General features: G+C 39.2%; 1 protein-coding gene across 4 annotated transcripts in view; it reads left to right on the forward strand.

The window, feature by feature from the left end:
• GRM1 (glutamate metabotropic receptor 1) overlaps positions 1 to 14,401 on the forward strand; it is a 195,752-nt gene that overhangs the window by 3,145 nt on the left and 178,206 nt on the right. The gene's annotated exons all lie outside the window — the stretch shown is intronic.

Here is a 14,401-nt window from a genome sequence, read left to right on the forward strand (position 1 = left end):
CCCCACACCCTCCGTGGGGGCTCCGCAAAGACGTGCTGGGGCTGGGTTACCTGCCAGGACCCCGGGGGAGCTGGCTTCTCCCTGAGAGAGTGCTGGCTGCTCCCTGAGAGAGTGCTGGCTGCTCCCACCCAAGGAGACTGTAAGGTGAATGGGGAAAAGTGTTGGGGGGGGGATGCAGTTTTCCCCAGCGTGGAGGAGCCCCCCCAACCCCAGGCGCTGCGGCTGTGGGCAACAGGAGAGGTTTCAGCAGCACAGGAAAGCCCGTGAGAAATCAGGCATCTCCCTGGCAATCCTGTTCCCTGTCCTCCTTCACACACAGACCAGTTCGTGTATCTCTAAATAAAGGATAATGGATGTGAGCATCTAGGTCTGGAGCTGATAGCGGCTCTGGCTGTGCCCTGGTGGAGTCTGGAGGTTGTCTGTGGGGCTGATGAGCAGGTCTTACTCGCAGGCTTCACTGCTACCATCACGGGAAGTTTGGCATTTCTGCCTGAGCAAAACAGAGTCACGGCTCGGCAGGGACTCCTGGGTTAGCTGCTGGCTCTGCTGCATGTGAACTCATTTTCTGGGACTGCGAACACAGAAAAAAGAAACCTGAAAATCCCTCTGCAGTCCAGGTAGCCCCTGCAAAGCCATGTCCCATGAGAAAGAAAGGGCAGTGGCTAGTCTGTCAGCAGGTCTGGGCAAGCATATTTTCATGCAGCTTGAGCAATAGTAAAAAATATTGCTCTGTACAATCTGTTCATAGTCAACAGGTTTTATTAATTTTAAATATCAAAAGAAAAATATCAAAAGTAACAGTATTTTAAAAAGGAGACTTTGGTTTATAGCCAGGCTAGGCAGACCAACACAAATGACAGCAGTAATTGCATTTGATAGAAAGCAAACTCTTGTGACCTATTGTCACATTCCTATAGTCCACTTATGGTCCTCAAAATGGTATTTTTAAGTACAAAATTGCAAATCTGACCACATTATTGCTATAGTTTTGCAGCTATTCTGTTTATCTGACTGTATCTCTTGTATGGATTTGATTTATGATTCCCTCTGGTTACTGAGCTGACTCCACACCTTTCATTCTCACAGAGATGACTAAGTAAAAAGAGTTAAGAACATATATTATGATGGATAAATAAATGAATCCCTGAGAAGAGTTGCATATACAGCATGCAAAGGTGAATTGGATTAAACTGGACACCTAAAACATGGAAGGGCTGAGGTTTGACGGGGGGAAGAAGCAAGAGCAGGAAGCAATGACCTGACATTTGCAGTTCATTTATGCCCTGTTCAGATGAGAAAAGGAACTGCTAGCAAGAGTTGACCATGAGCTATTAAGATTTCCTATCGCTGACAGATACGATTAGATCTTGTGGAAGGCCAGGGTGAAAAACAAACATGAAAGGGATAAATTCTTTGTTCATGTAAATCGCCGTCTCTCCCTCCAAGGCACTTTGGGGAGCTATGCTAACTCACAGTGCCTGAGGACCTGCCTCAAGGGACCTGCCTCAAGGGACCTGCTTCCTCACTCCCTCTCACTCTGTAGATGTAACTCTCATTAACGTTAGTGGGACTTACCTCTTTCGGAAAAGACAGCAGCTTATGAAGGTTATTTGTTCATTCATTTTTAAAAGATCATTTAAGTAGTAATTTCAGTCATTGCTTGTGAGAAATTTTAATTAAATATCTTTTTTTATGAATATGTTACTGACTGATGCTTGTTGCAAGATATTTTTGTAGAGTTTGAAGTGATACTTTTCAAAATAGTAGATCAGTTCTACCCCACAAGGCAACAGTCTCCTCTTAGGAAACGTCACAAGGATTTTGCAGATTATGCAGCTCAAGATTCATATTTGCTTTTTAAAAATCATTATTAATCTGTATCTGCCATACCTTATTGTTAGATTCAAGCTACAAATTCCACTGGAAATATGTAGCAAGCTTCAACTTCTGTGTTTCTTTCCAGAAAGACAAGTTATTAACCCCATCCTAATTGTTGTTGGGTAGAATCCAAAGACCTTTTTTTTTTTTTCTATTTAAAGTGAAGTTTGTATTCATGAACTTTGGGGCAAATGGTTACATTTCTGTTGTTTCAAATGCCATGCATTCACCGTGAGAGATCTGCTTGCTGGTTTGTTAAAGGTGGGATCATTCTTCGCAGACAACACAAAGCCACTCTGAATAATAGTCTGTGTGAACAGGAGCTGCTCCATCCATGCTATGTTTGGAAATACGGGGATAAAGTGTAGTTAGAAACATTCCTCCTCCACACTTACTCATAGGCCTCTACGCTGTCTTTATGGTGGGCTGCAAAATGTGCTGGGAGGAATTCTAGGATATCCTGTCTCGGAGAATCACTTCAGCAGGGACTGTGAGGAACGGGTGTGTTTCTAGGAAATGCACAGGTTGACACTGTGAAGGAGTTAGTTGCTTCACCTTCTGAGTGCTCCAGATCCAGTCCGGTCACCTCTTGAGAGCAGAAAAGCTGCTTAGTTCCTACCCGACCCCTCATTCTCATGACGATGGACAATCCTCAGCTCTTGTAGCCACCCAACCACAAGAGGATGCAATGAGACCACTGAGCTGCCTGCCTACCTGTGTCAGCCAGCCCAGCTCCTCCGGGTCACAGAAATTTCCCAGAGGAGATGAGCCCTTTCTCAGACAGTCTGAACTATCCAACTCCTCTGTTTACCCTTCCTCTACTCCTATACTCAAGCTGGAGTTATTTGAATGCCTCAAACAATACCGGGCTACACAGTTATATCTTTAATGAAAATCAGAAATAAATACCACACAGTTTGGTGCTCATGTTTCTTAACGTGAAGCCTATGCTTGCCATGAGAATGAGGATAATAAAGTCACCCAATCTGTAGCATGATGTCTTTAAGTAGTCCCCAATATCCTACTTTGCGTTTGACGTGAAAGTTTATTCTTCACGCGTTAATACAATAATTAGTGTTAATTAGTGTTGACGACATTTAACTATATACAATCTCTACACACTAGTACACGATGGAGGTTGCATGGAGGTATGCCTCACTTGCTTTGGGGTGGGGTTTTTTTGCACAGTTGTTTATTAGGATGTATAAACATTGCACTTGGGGAAGAAACTTCTCACTTGGTGAATAAAATCTATTTCCAAAGGCCCACAGAGCACATTGCTCCTTTTAGATTAAAATTGACACATAAAGCTCCACATTCAAGAGCAAAGAAAGGCAAGTTACTATGTTCTGTTATTTTATTATGTATCTCAGTTGAGCGTAGTTGCACATCATGAGAGTGCATTTTTTTCCAGAGTGGGCAGCAGTCATTAAATGACGTGAGAAGTCTGTGCATCTGCTGGCAGAAGGCTGTGTGACTGTATAGTAGCTGCAAGGTGTTTTCAAGGCTATTATTTTTTTAAGGATTCTTCAAAGGTAATTCAGTGTTGGAGTTCTTGGCGTGTGTACATCTCAGCTCTTAGGCTTGGAAGTCATTCCTATCTAGAAATGCACATAAGGGGGATTCTGACTACAAGCCAAGGCTTCCTATGGAAATCAAAGGCATCAAAAGCAAATGTGTTAAGTTGGGCACAATCCTGAGTGTGATAAGAGCAGAAGGAGCTACACTTGCTAAGGGTTACTTTCTAAGTGAGATGTTCTGGTCTTTGGTGAGATAACCTCAGAGTCAGGTATTCTCAACTTACCAGGCAGCCACTGGTTATTTGGTAAAACTGTGAAGAATTACAGGCGACACTTTCTTCCTTGCCTGGGCTGCCTCTAAGACAAGGCAAGAAATGCTGAGCAGAGATAGCAGGCAGCATCTCTGCGCTGTTTTGATGCTGAAGGCACAGAAGTTAATATGGTTGTCTCCAGAAAATGCAGCGCGGTTGTGAGATTGCCGTAGGTTACTCCAACTTCCAAACCCCACCAGATGCCTGCACCCTGGCTAGTGGTCAGCAGAGTCTCCGCCAAATCCCTTGCTTTTAGCTGTTCCTCTTATACATGAAGCAGGAGAGATGATGGTGTAAGAAGCCTTTTTATCACATCATCTTCCAAATATATCACTTCTGAATAAGTGAATAGAAATACTTAATGTCTGTGCTTGGCTTTTCATTTAAATTGTTGCATGCATGTTAGCCTTATAAAATGTATGTGAGATTTTTTATTCTGTGAAAACAAAATCTGAATGTGCAGAACAGCTCTGTTTGAGTGCTGTTTGTGATTTGTGGACCATTCTTACACTTTAGTGTACAAATACCCCTTTATAAACAAAATTTCTATTCCAACAGATTAACATGCAGACTTTGGAGAAACAACTTTGGAAATGGAATGATTAAGTAAATTGCACCAAATTTTGATTGTTTATAGATTAATCTTACTGAGACCACTGTGATGTTTCTGGTCTTGATCAATTTTGTCAGATTTGTATTGCCAGACTGCTTCTTTTTCTTGAATATAAGGCTTAAAATGAACTACGATGAACAGATGACACAACTATTAAGACTTGCAGATCAAAGTAGATGGTAGGTAGATTATCTTCACAATGATTTTTGATAACCCGACTGCCGCCCACTCTCTGTTGTTGTAATGTACAGGAAACTCGTAAGCATGGTTATATATGTTGGAAAGAGGATGGAAGGAAGTGAATCTTGCACTTTATTGCAAATTTCACAGGAAATAATTTCTTTCAGTAGAACTCACTGAAGTAGCTTTAGAGGTGCTAGAAAATAATACTTCTGTTTAAAGATAAGTGGGGCAATATCCATCAAATAGCTCAAAGAAATAATTTTCATACAATTGTGTTTAATGTCTCACAAGGTGTTCCTACAGCTGTTTCTAACAATGTTATATTATTAATTCCATGGTGTCATTCAATGATTGATACTTTCTGATAAAATTATGACCAGGCAGTAGAGAAAAACAACTCCAAATGTGTGAAATTTCAGAGTTTACAAATATTTCTATAGGTACCAACAATTACAAAAATGTTGTTAAAGGTTAACCTCATGAAGTGTTGTGAATTGTGCCTGAGATGTGTGTTCATAAATGCATATTCCAATCTATTTTTTTCTCCATTTAACTAACTTCACTAACCATCTTCAGAGGCTTTGTAATAGGGAAAAAAGGAGAGAAATATGTCCCAAGGAGGACAGAAATTAATTTGAAAACAGCTAGGGACTAGAATATTCCCTTGCATTGGATGCATTAATTGTATTTATTAGAAGGTGCTGAGAGAATCATTTATGTTGATTGAAGTTGGCAAAACTATTGTGGGTGACAAACACCGTAGAGATCAAGAGAAATTCCTTCTTGAAAATATATTGCTTTGCAGTACACCTAAATTCACAAATAATCTAGCTTTTCAACTACACAACTGGCAGCTGCATGAGTTAAATCAACTCAAAAGACTCATCTAACTTCTGTGCCTGCCTTCTCAACAATATTGCTAGAGTTCATATTTATCAGTCAGCACCATGGGTTCATTTGTGCTTTACTTCTATTTTTTTCTGCATTATGCCTTTGCTTTCAGATTCATGTGTCCCATGATCCTTGTAAACTCCTGCAGGATTCTTGTCTCACTGAAGACTGTTTTATAAAAGTTAAATGAACTCAGCTTTCTCATAAAGCTATGTGAAAATGGCTCTAAAATATTCCTTTGACCATATGGTTCATAATATGAAGGTGCTTGTGCTTAGGTTTCTCGGACAGAAAACCAAAAGCTATGTGAAATGAATTCATATAACTAGAAGTATTGTCACCCATTGAGAAAGATTCTTCAGGGGTCTGATCCATCAGTGGGCTGGTAACTGTAGTGGGAGACCAGAAGCATTGCACCTGCCACACATAACCCAGAAAAATACCGATCAAAGTCATTACTAACTGGTGCTCACTGACCCATGTAAAACAAGGTGGGGATTTCAGTATAGTTTCTGGGTGACAGGTGTTTGCAGCACAAGCCACCGTCAGAGATGGCAGTAATTAACACCTGTGTTGGCAGTCTGAACGGGAGGGCCAGAAGCTGACTGCACATGAACTACAATAGCGTTTCACCTAAAGAAACCATCCCTTCACCTATGGGTATCTAAGGGATGCTAAGAGATATCACTAGAGATGGGTGGAGAGAGGTGTGCAACAAATGAATGCCATCCAGTGGGTAAACAGCTCGATATTGCTGGCTAATTTTGCAGACTGGATCTTTTCCCAAACACTAATATTGCTCTTATTATTGTTACTATTAATGTATGGCTTAAGGAACAATGTCTAGATCTGGTTTGCCTATCAATGCAGCACAAAGATGGCTGTTGAGAGAGGTGGCAGGAGTCTTGTGATCTTTGAAGCCATTGCAGCCATTGCTGCCTGTTGGGCTGCAGCCCCAGTTTCCATCCAGTACAAACGAGTGCCCACAAGTGGCTGTTCATGGACCCTAGAGCAACATGAAGTCACTGAAGTCAACTGAGTTGATGTCAAACTTAGTTCTTTACCAGTGAAGAAACACTTACAGGATGAGGGCCATTTTTTAAGACACTGTTCCAATTAGAATACCTCACACTGTAGACAAAGGGCGTGTAAGAAGTATGCCTAAGAATGGTGTATATATAAAGGCTCTTCATAGTAATTGTTCTATGTGAAAAATAAACTGTCTTTGGTGAGGAAAGGAAAGAAAAATTAAAGAAATATTAAAACTGCTGTACTGGTCCTTCAACAGTGGGCTGACTATTACGAGAAGGAAGAGCAGGGCGTGTACAGAGCATACCTTCACAGCTCCAGTATGTAGCAACTTCCCAAATACTAAGGCTACCAGCTGCCAATGGACCTTTCCTTTATGAATTGTCTAATCCCTTAATCCCCAATCTGTTTATACTTCAGCCTCCATGGTATCGTAACAATGAATTCTATAACTTAATTGTATGTTGTGTGAACAAGTGTTTCCTGTTATTTACTTAAAACCATTCCTTGATGACTGCATTACCTTCATACATTCATACAAAACTTATCATTTGTTAATCCTGATCATTATTCTGTACTTCCAATTCCAATATGAAACGTGGGGAAACAGAGCTATATTCAGTATTCAGGGAAGGGGTACACCATGGTTAAACTCACTGGTGAAGTGACAATTTCAGTATTGCTTGCAGACCTCTCCTAATTAACTTCTAGTAGTCCCTTACCTTTTTAGCTACCACCATGCACTGAATGGATGTTGTCAGAAAATGCTTTAAAATTACCACAAAACCTTTTTCTTAAATGGTAAAGACTACTTCAGAGGCCATCATGCATGGGGTTTTCCTCATATGTGTTACTCTTCATTTATTAACACAAAATTTATTTCCACAAAATTTATTTCCTACACTTTGGTTCCTATCTGTTAGCCAATTATTAATCCAGGACCTTCTGTCTTACCCTGTATTACCTCTATTTCTGTCAGAGCCTTTAACAAGGGACCTCATCAAAAGCTTTCTTAAATACCAAGTACTCTATAGTGATTGTATCATTCATATGATTACCTGCTCCAACAAAGAAGTCTAATAAACTTCTGAGGTATGTATTTTCAGTGCAAAAACTATGTTGGTTCTTCCCTAATATGGCATATTTATTTATTTGTGCATTAATACTGTTTTTGTCATGGTTCCTACCAATTATCTTTGTGCAGAAATATCTTAAGTCTGCAGAAACGTCATGTCTGTTGTTCATTGGATTACCCTCTATGCCTCTGTACTCTCTATAAATTCTGTTAAAAATGAAAACTGATATGTGAAAATATAAAACTACTTTTTCCACTTTACTGCTTCCACCTGTTTTGGTAGTAAGACCAGTTCAACTGGTGGTAACGTGCCAACCACAACAGAAAATTAGCCAGTATTGGCAATTTGTTAAAGTCCGTCGTATGGATTTGTTCTAAAATATATTCTATTGATGCTCTGAGACAATGGTTCAGTCTTATGCTACATAAGGTATGACCTTTGTATGAGAACCATCCTATCCGCCTTCACAGGCAGTGCAGACTGAGAGAATTAATTTAACTTTTCTGTTATGTTTTTTTCCCCGAGTGCTCTTTTTACATAACTGGTTATCACTGAATATCAGGCAAGTGTCCCATTTCTTGAATTTTTGAAGAATGGTGGGTTATTAGATTCTATGCCTTTATGTCTCAAAATTGTTTCAACTTGGTTTTTTGTGGTTTTGTATTTCATTTGTCAAGGTATACTCTGTTCTCTTTCCCTCATTAGGACACAACTTAGACTTTTTAAAGTATTTGTTTTATTTTTTTAAATTTTATTTTATTGCGTTTTGTTTTATTTTAATAGCTTTAGGAAATTTACTTTTCTGCTTTATCATGCTGGGTTTTTTGATGCTTTTGGAGGTTTGGCTTTCAGCCTCTCATATAATTCTGAGTAGTCTCCATGTAATTTGTTAGTATTTCACTCTTTTGGCTGCTCCTTTTAATGTCCTTGAAATTAGCTTTCTCATTTTTATATAATTTATTTTGTTTTAAATTAAATAGTGCTGTTACCAATTTTTTATTTCACGTGCAGCTTTTTCTGTCCACATATGACTAAAGTACAGTCACAATTACAGACTATTTTTTGGATAGTTAAGGTCTTAATAAGGCCTTGTATACTGCTCAATGCTTCTTTTTTTGTGAGTTCAATGAGCAGATGAGTAACACACATGAAAAAGAAATCAATAAACTGTATGTAAGATTTGCCTTCGTTTTTCATTATCTAACCTACAGTCTGGCAGTACTACATACAGAGCCAGGGTGTGTTAATAGCGTTTTGTGACATGTGGGCTGCTTTTTGATGAAAAGTACTGTGCATCACAAGCTGTCCTTTCCTCTTGTGATGTGCCACTGCCTAAATGGCTTGTGTCTATCAAAAACCAGTGTGACAGATATTTCAGTTTATTAAAGTCATATTGTTTGTCATACAACACCATGGTTTGACCAATTTCCATTTGTATTCTCTCTTGAATGTTTTCAAACAAATGAATTTCTTAAAGTATATTTGAATTATATTAACAGCCAGCAATGATTTACAAGTCCCTTTGAAATTTGATAGAAATGTTGTAAGGATAGGCGTTTGGCAGTTCTGGTAGACAAAGCAGAGAAGGTCACGTCCCGTGCTGGTGCAGAGAGCAAGTGTAGCTGTAAGGCTCTTGATCCAATGCTCGTTGAAGTTAGTTGGTGGTCCTCTGTTGAGTCCAATGGATCCTGAACGGGGCTCAGCATGGCTGTCAGATGTTATCTTTTCAGGCTGTGGAGCTGACATTCCGCAGAAAGCATTAAAAATCCACAGGGCTTGTGAATCCCCACAGCTAGAAGGATCTCATAGTTAATTGAAAGTAGTGTAAAATTGTGTGAAGGCAAACTGTGTTTGTTGGATTTGCATAGATATTAGAGGATATTCAGATACATAAGTTTTTCCTTCCAACTAGAAGAAGGCTGAATCTAGTTCACTTCTTCCCATATAAATTCCCCAGTGAATTTAACTCTTGTTTCTCTTTGAAAATTGTTTGAGGACCAAACTTTCATTTTCTTAAATGCAGTCACAATTTGCAGTTGTTTGACCAGCAGCTTTCATCCTTATTCATCTGTGGATACAGATGGATTTGTACAAGCTAGTAATTTCCCAAACATTTATTCAAACAAAACTCATCCTGGCAAACAGCAATAAGAACCAGGCATGAATATTGCTGAAGTGACAGCTATTTGAAATCTGAATAAGTGTTCATAAATACTTTCTTAAAATGTCTGGCCAGGCTCCACTGAACATTAAGTGTCTCCTCCTGTGTCGAGTAGAATTTAAAAGACAAATTTGTAATTAATTGTCAGGAAGTGAGCAAACCTTTCATGCTTCTTTATGTAAGCCTTTCTTACCCACATGGTGCTGCGGAGAAGCTTTAGCAAATGGAATTGGCATGTAGATCATCGTGCTGGGTATTGAAAGATGGTGATCCTCCTAGCGAGAATGTATTTCTCTGACTGCAAGCTCCACATGCGTAAATCTCAGTCTCTTGCCTGAGCAGCAAATATGTGAAACAGAATATTGACAGTGCTGTAAAGGAATACTATACTATCAGCATTGCTAAAACAGGTAGGATGATTTGAGAGACTGGAAAGTTAAAATCCACTCCTACTGAACTTTCAGAATGGGTTACAGCACTGGGCCGACAGCATTATTTCAGAGGATGCCCTTATTTGCCAGGCCATATTGCCCTGGAAGGATAAACTCGTATTCAGGATCAGATTAAAAACTCTACAGCTATATGAAGCAAAGTGCTGAACTGGGACAGTTGCTCTGCTGGACCAAAAGCGTTCAACGTTTTGAGAAGGGGGAATGAGCCAGGCAGCAGCCCTGGCAGCCTGGGTATCACTTAGTCCTTTCTTGTTCCCTTCCCCCTCAAGGCACTCCAGTTGTGGTCCTCAGGTGTCACTGCATTCGCTTGTAAATAGGCTTAGCCTTCCTCTTTCACGTGGACACCTGCCCGACTAAACCATTCTTTGTCCACTGTCAAGTTTGACCAGGACTCCAACACATGACAGCTCAGTCTGTGCCTACTAAGTGACACGGTGCCAGTGCCAGTCACCCAGAGCCCGAATTCCTCCTCCTTCCCACATGGTGCTAACCTGCAGGTGGAATTACAAGAATGACGGGAAGGTTTTCCAGAAGCTCCTTCTGGATTTGTCACCGATCTCGGAAAGAGATGGCCAATATTCTATTAAACACATGCCCCTAACCATGCCTGCAATGGTGTCCTCCAATGTTGACATCCTGCAAAAGGGTAGGATAAGGATGTAGTAAAAGTCTGAGTCTGCAGCATAAGGACAGTAATGTGCAAAACTGGTGTTACGAAGTTGAGTGAGGCAATGAATACTGATTTCAATATATTATGGAACAGCCAAAAATGGACAATGTTATGTCAAAAATCCAAACGCAAAAGACAAATGAGCCATGCCTGGCATCTCTGGCTACCAAGACAGCAATCCCCAGAAAAATAATAAGATGATGATTCAGGATTCAACTGACAAAACATTGTAATTAAATTAAAACCAATCAGTGTGACTCTATGGAAAATAGGTCTTCTCAAACAAACCTGATTTCATTCCCTGATGAAAGTGCAAACTTGGTAGCTACAGATAACAGTGCGGATGAAATATCTTGGATTTCTATAAGGCACTGAATTAGTTTTACAGGACATTTTTATTAAAAAAGCCCTGTGCAATGTCAGGAAAACAGACGTCGCATAAATTAAAACTCAGCACACTGACCTCAGCAAGTAAAGAGTGACCTTCAAATAAGGTTATGTCTACTGCATTGCACAGAGCTTGACAAAGGGTATAATGCCTCTACTGTCTTCATCAATGATATACAAAGCATAATGGCTGACAAGATATGCAGATTTGTGAAAAGGCAATTAATGGGGAGAAAAGGGAAGATTCAGATCTCTTGGTAAGCTAGGCCCAGTCTAAGAAAATGCCTGCTAATACAGTCAAATGTCAACCATAAATAGAGGAATAAAGCACATGTGCAACTTACTGGGGGAATTGTGTCCCTGAAAGAAGTCCTAAGTATACTGTATGGTTATAGATGAGCTGCATCAAAAAAACCCCAACCCAAACCACAAAAAGCTAATGTCATCCTTCAGAGAGTGGGAACTTTACCTCAATCTAAGGATTATTAGTATTAACTTTGCTATTCTTTGTTCAGTTCTGTTGTCAATGTTTTATAAAGAAATTCAAAATATTGAAAAGAGATAGGGATAAAACTCTAAATTATTTGAGGGCTGAAAAAAAATGCCTTAAAGCGGGAATCTAAACCAGCTTAGTCTATCTGGTTTGTCAAAAAGAGATACAGCTTGATTTATCAAAAAATGTTTTTTTTCCTCCAAGCAAACAAAACCAGTAGGAACTACAGGGCTCTGTATCCTAATGGTTAAATGCACAACAAGCACCAATTGCTGGTAAGCCAACAAAATCCAATTAGAAAAAAGACAAACATTTTTGCTTGTTACGGTGCTTAACCACTGGGACAAATGACTGAGGAAAGTGATATGTTTTCAGACTTTTGATGTTGCGTAATCAAAATTTGCAGCAGGTGTGCCAGAACAGTTTTATTCAAAATGCAAGTCACTGGACACAGTATGGTGGGATCTGGAGTGAATGTATGGGCTGGCATTATAGAGGTAGTCAGATATGAAGAGCTGACAGTTCTTTCTGGCATTAGATCTTATTCATTTATGGATAGTTTTGATTATGTAAGCAGGCAGGAAAAATTATAACTTAAAGAGTAGCTTCACATTCATGTGTTTGCTCAGCTGCTCAGCTGCCTTGGAAAATTTGAAGTATCCTGTGCTGTTGATACTCATTGTAGAGGAAGAGAAATTCAGGATGAAATAATCCTCTCAGTCACATCCAGTCCGCTGTTACAGTTTACATGTGTTATTTTAAGTCAGTATTTGTTCCCTTACCCACAGTTGGTGCTTGTTATGCATTTTACCATTAGATTACAGAGCCCTTTAGTTCGTATGATTTTTTGTTTGCTTGGGGGAAATTTTTGGTTTCATGTGGATTTTATACTGAACTTATTCTCTTGTGACATAAATGTTGGACCCTGCGACTGAAGAAAACAGCAAGTTCTCTAAAAGGATGCAGTGACATTTTTTCTATGGTCTCATGAATTAGAATACTTCTTTGTACCTAAAATGATATAATTCATCTGATGGCCCATGCAAAATAAATAAAAAACCCCACTATTGAAGAAAACAAGAAGTTGGTAGCTAGGGTAATTAACATTTTTACCCAGCAGTTTTTCTAGAAAGGAATTCAGTGGTGAATTTTGTGAATATTTGTTTTAATATTAACAGAGAAAATATGGGCATTGATATTTTCTGGTTGTTTCAGAACACAACCAGCGCGTTATAGATGCTATCCCTTCACACAATAAACATTTTAATGTCCTCTTACAAGGCACTTTAGAGCATAGTCATGTTTGAAAACTCGTTGTCCCTGTAACACATACTTGTGCCTTTTCTACTGAGTCCAAATATATGTGAAATAATGTATTCCACTTTTGTCATAGCTGTGTTGTTGCCTGTGAAGTGTGAAGCAGAAATGTGCTGGTACCACAAATATCCAAAGTCACATCACTGCTTTTTATAGTTCATATCCTGAGGACATATGAATAATAAAATGCTCATTAAAATTCTGGCAATACATCTGTATTTACATTCAGACCTATGATTTGGCTTTAATGAAGTCAATGGGAGCTATTGACTGAAATGTAGCCATACATCTGACTCTATGGAAAGATCCTTTAAGGTGCAGAATACTCTTGCTTGATGCCAAAAGGCATGTGAACACTAGTTTAACTTTAAGCACTTGAAGTATGGAGGACAAGAATTAACCATACACTTACAGGGTGCAGTTTCTGGGGATTGCTCACATCACAGCAGTGTCCAGTGCCTTGCAAGATTAGGCACGATGTGCTTATCTCACATTAAAGACAGGCTTTCTAGCAATAAAACTAACATTTATAAGTCTTGTAAAGGTCTGTGTAGTGGGTTAGGCTAGGAGGAAACCAAACAGCCTTAAAACTGTGCATATCAGAGGATTATGAAAACGGATGAGTGGGGTGACTAAAGAAGGGCTGCAGCCCGCTGGAGAAAAAGGGCAGGATTTTGGATGTGCTGCTTTAAAGAGACAGGAAAATGTTAGTTGCTGCTGTCTTAATTTAAAGTGGTGTGCTGAACTAACTGATTAGCTGGCTATCTTTTCTACCTTCGTAAATAGAAGATCAAGGTAAGTCAGCAGCTAACTGAATGCTGAAATGTCATTGTATTTGCCCATGTAAGAATTAGGATTTATTTTTAAGTATTTTATTTGTCTTGCTTTTCTAACTCATTTGCTAGAAACTGGATTACACTAGGGTAAATGTCACCTGGATTTTTTTTGCTCTCTCTTTTTTCATGGATACTTTTAGAATGCTGATTTGCGTGTGCTTAAATTCACAAGCTCAGACAGCTCTTTAATCATAATACATGCAGGAAAATAACATGGAAAACAGAGAAAGAAAAGAACTACTTCTGTGTCTCCATCACACAAAGACTTCTCACGTAAAAGGCTACTGGCTTTTTGGTGTTGCCATCCTCCTTATACTAGTACAAACCTTAACTTCCAAGGAAGCTATCTTAAATTGTCTAGCCTTTAACAAATACTAACTTAAATTTCAGAATACACAATATTTTGTGAAACAGAAATATAAAAAAAATTACAAATTACAGCTCATATTCAGAATAAGCACTATGTATGCTTCATTGCTTGGTAGGCAGGTTTCATTGTGTAGCCAGCAGAACACAGAAGGTGACTGAGAGCTGCCACAAAACAGCACTGGGATGCCTTCTTTTGGGGAGACATTTGTTGAAAT

The sequence above is a fragment of the Aquila chrysaetos genome, chromosome 8, assembly GCF_900496995.4.
Source record: "Aquila chrysaetos chrysaetos chromosome 8, bAquChr1.4, whole genome shotgun sequence".
Lineage (NCBI taxonomy): Eukaryota > Metazoa > Chordata > Aves > Accipitriformes > Accipitridae > Aquila > Aquila chrysaetos.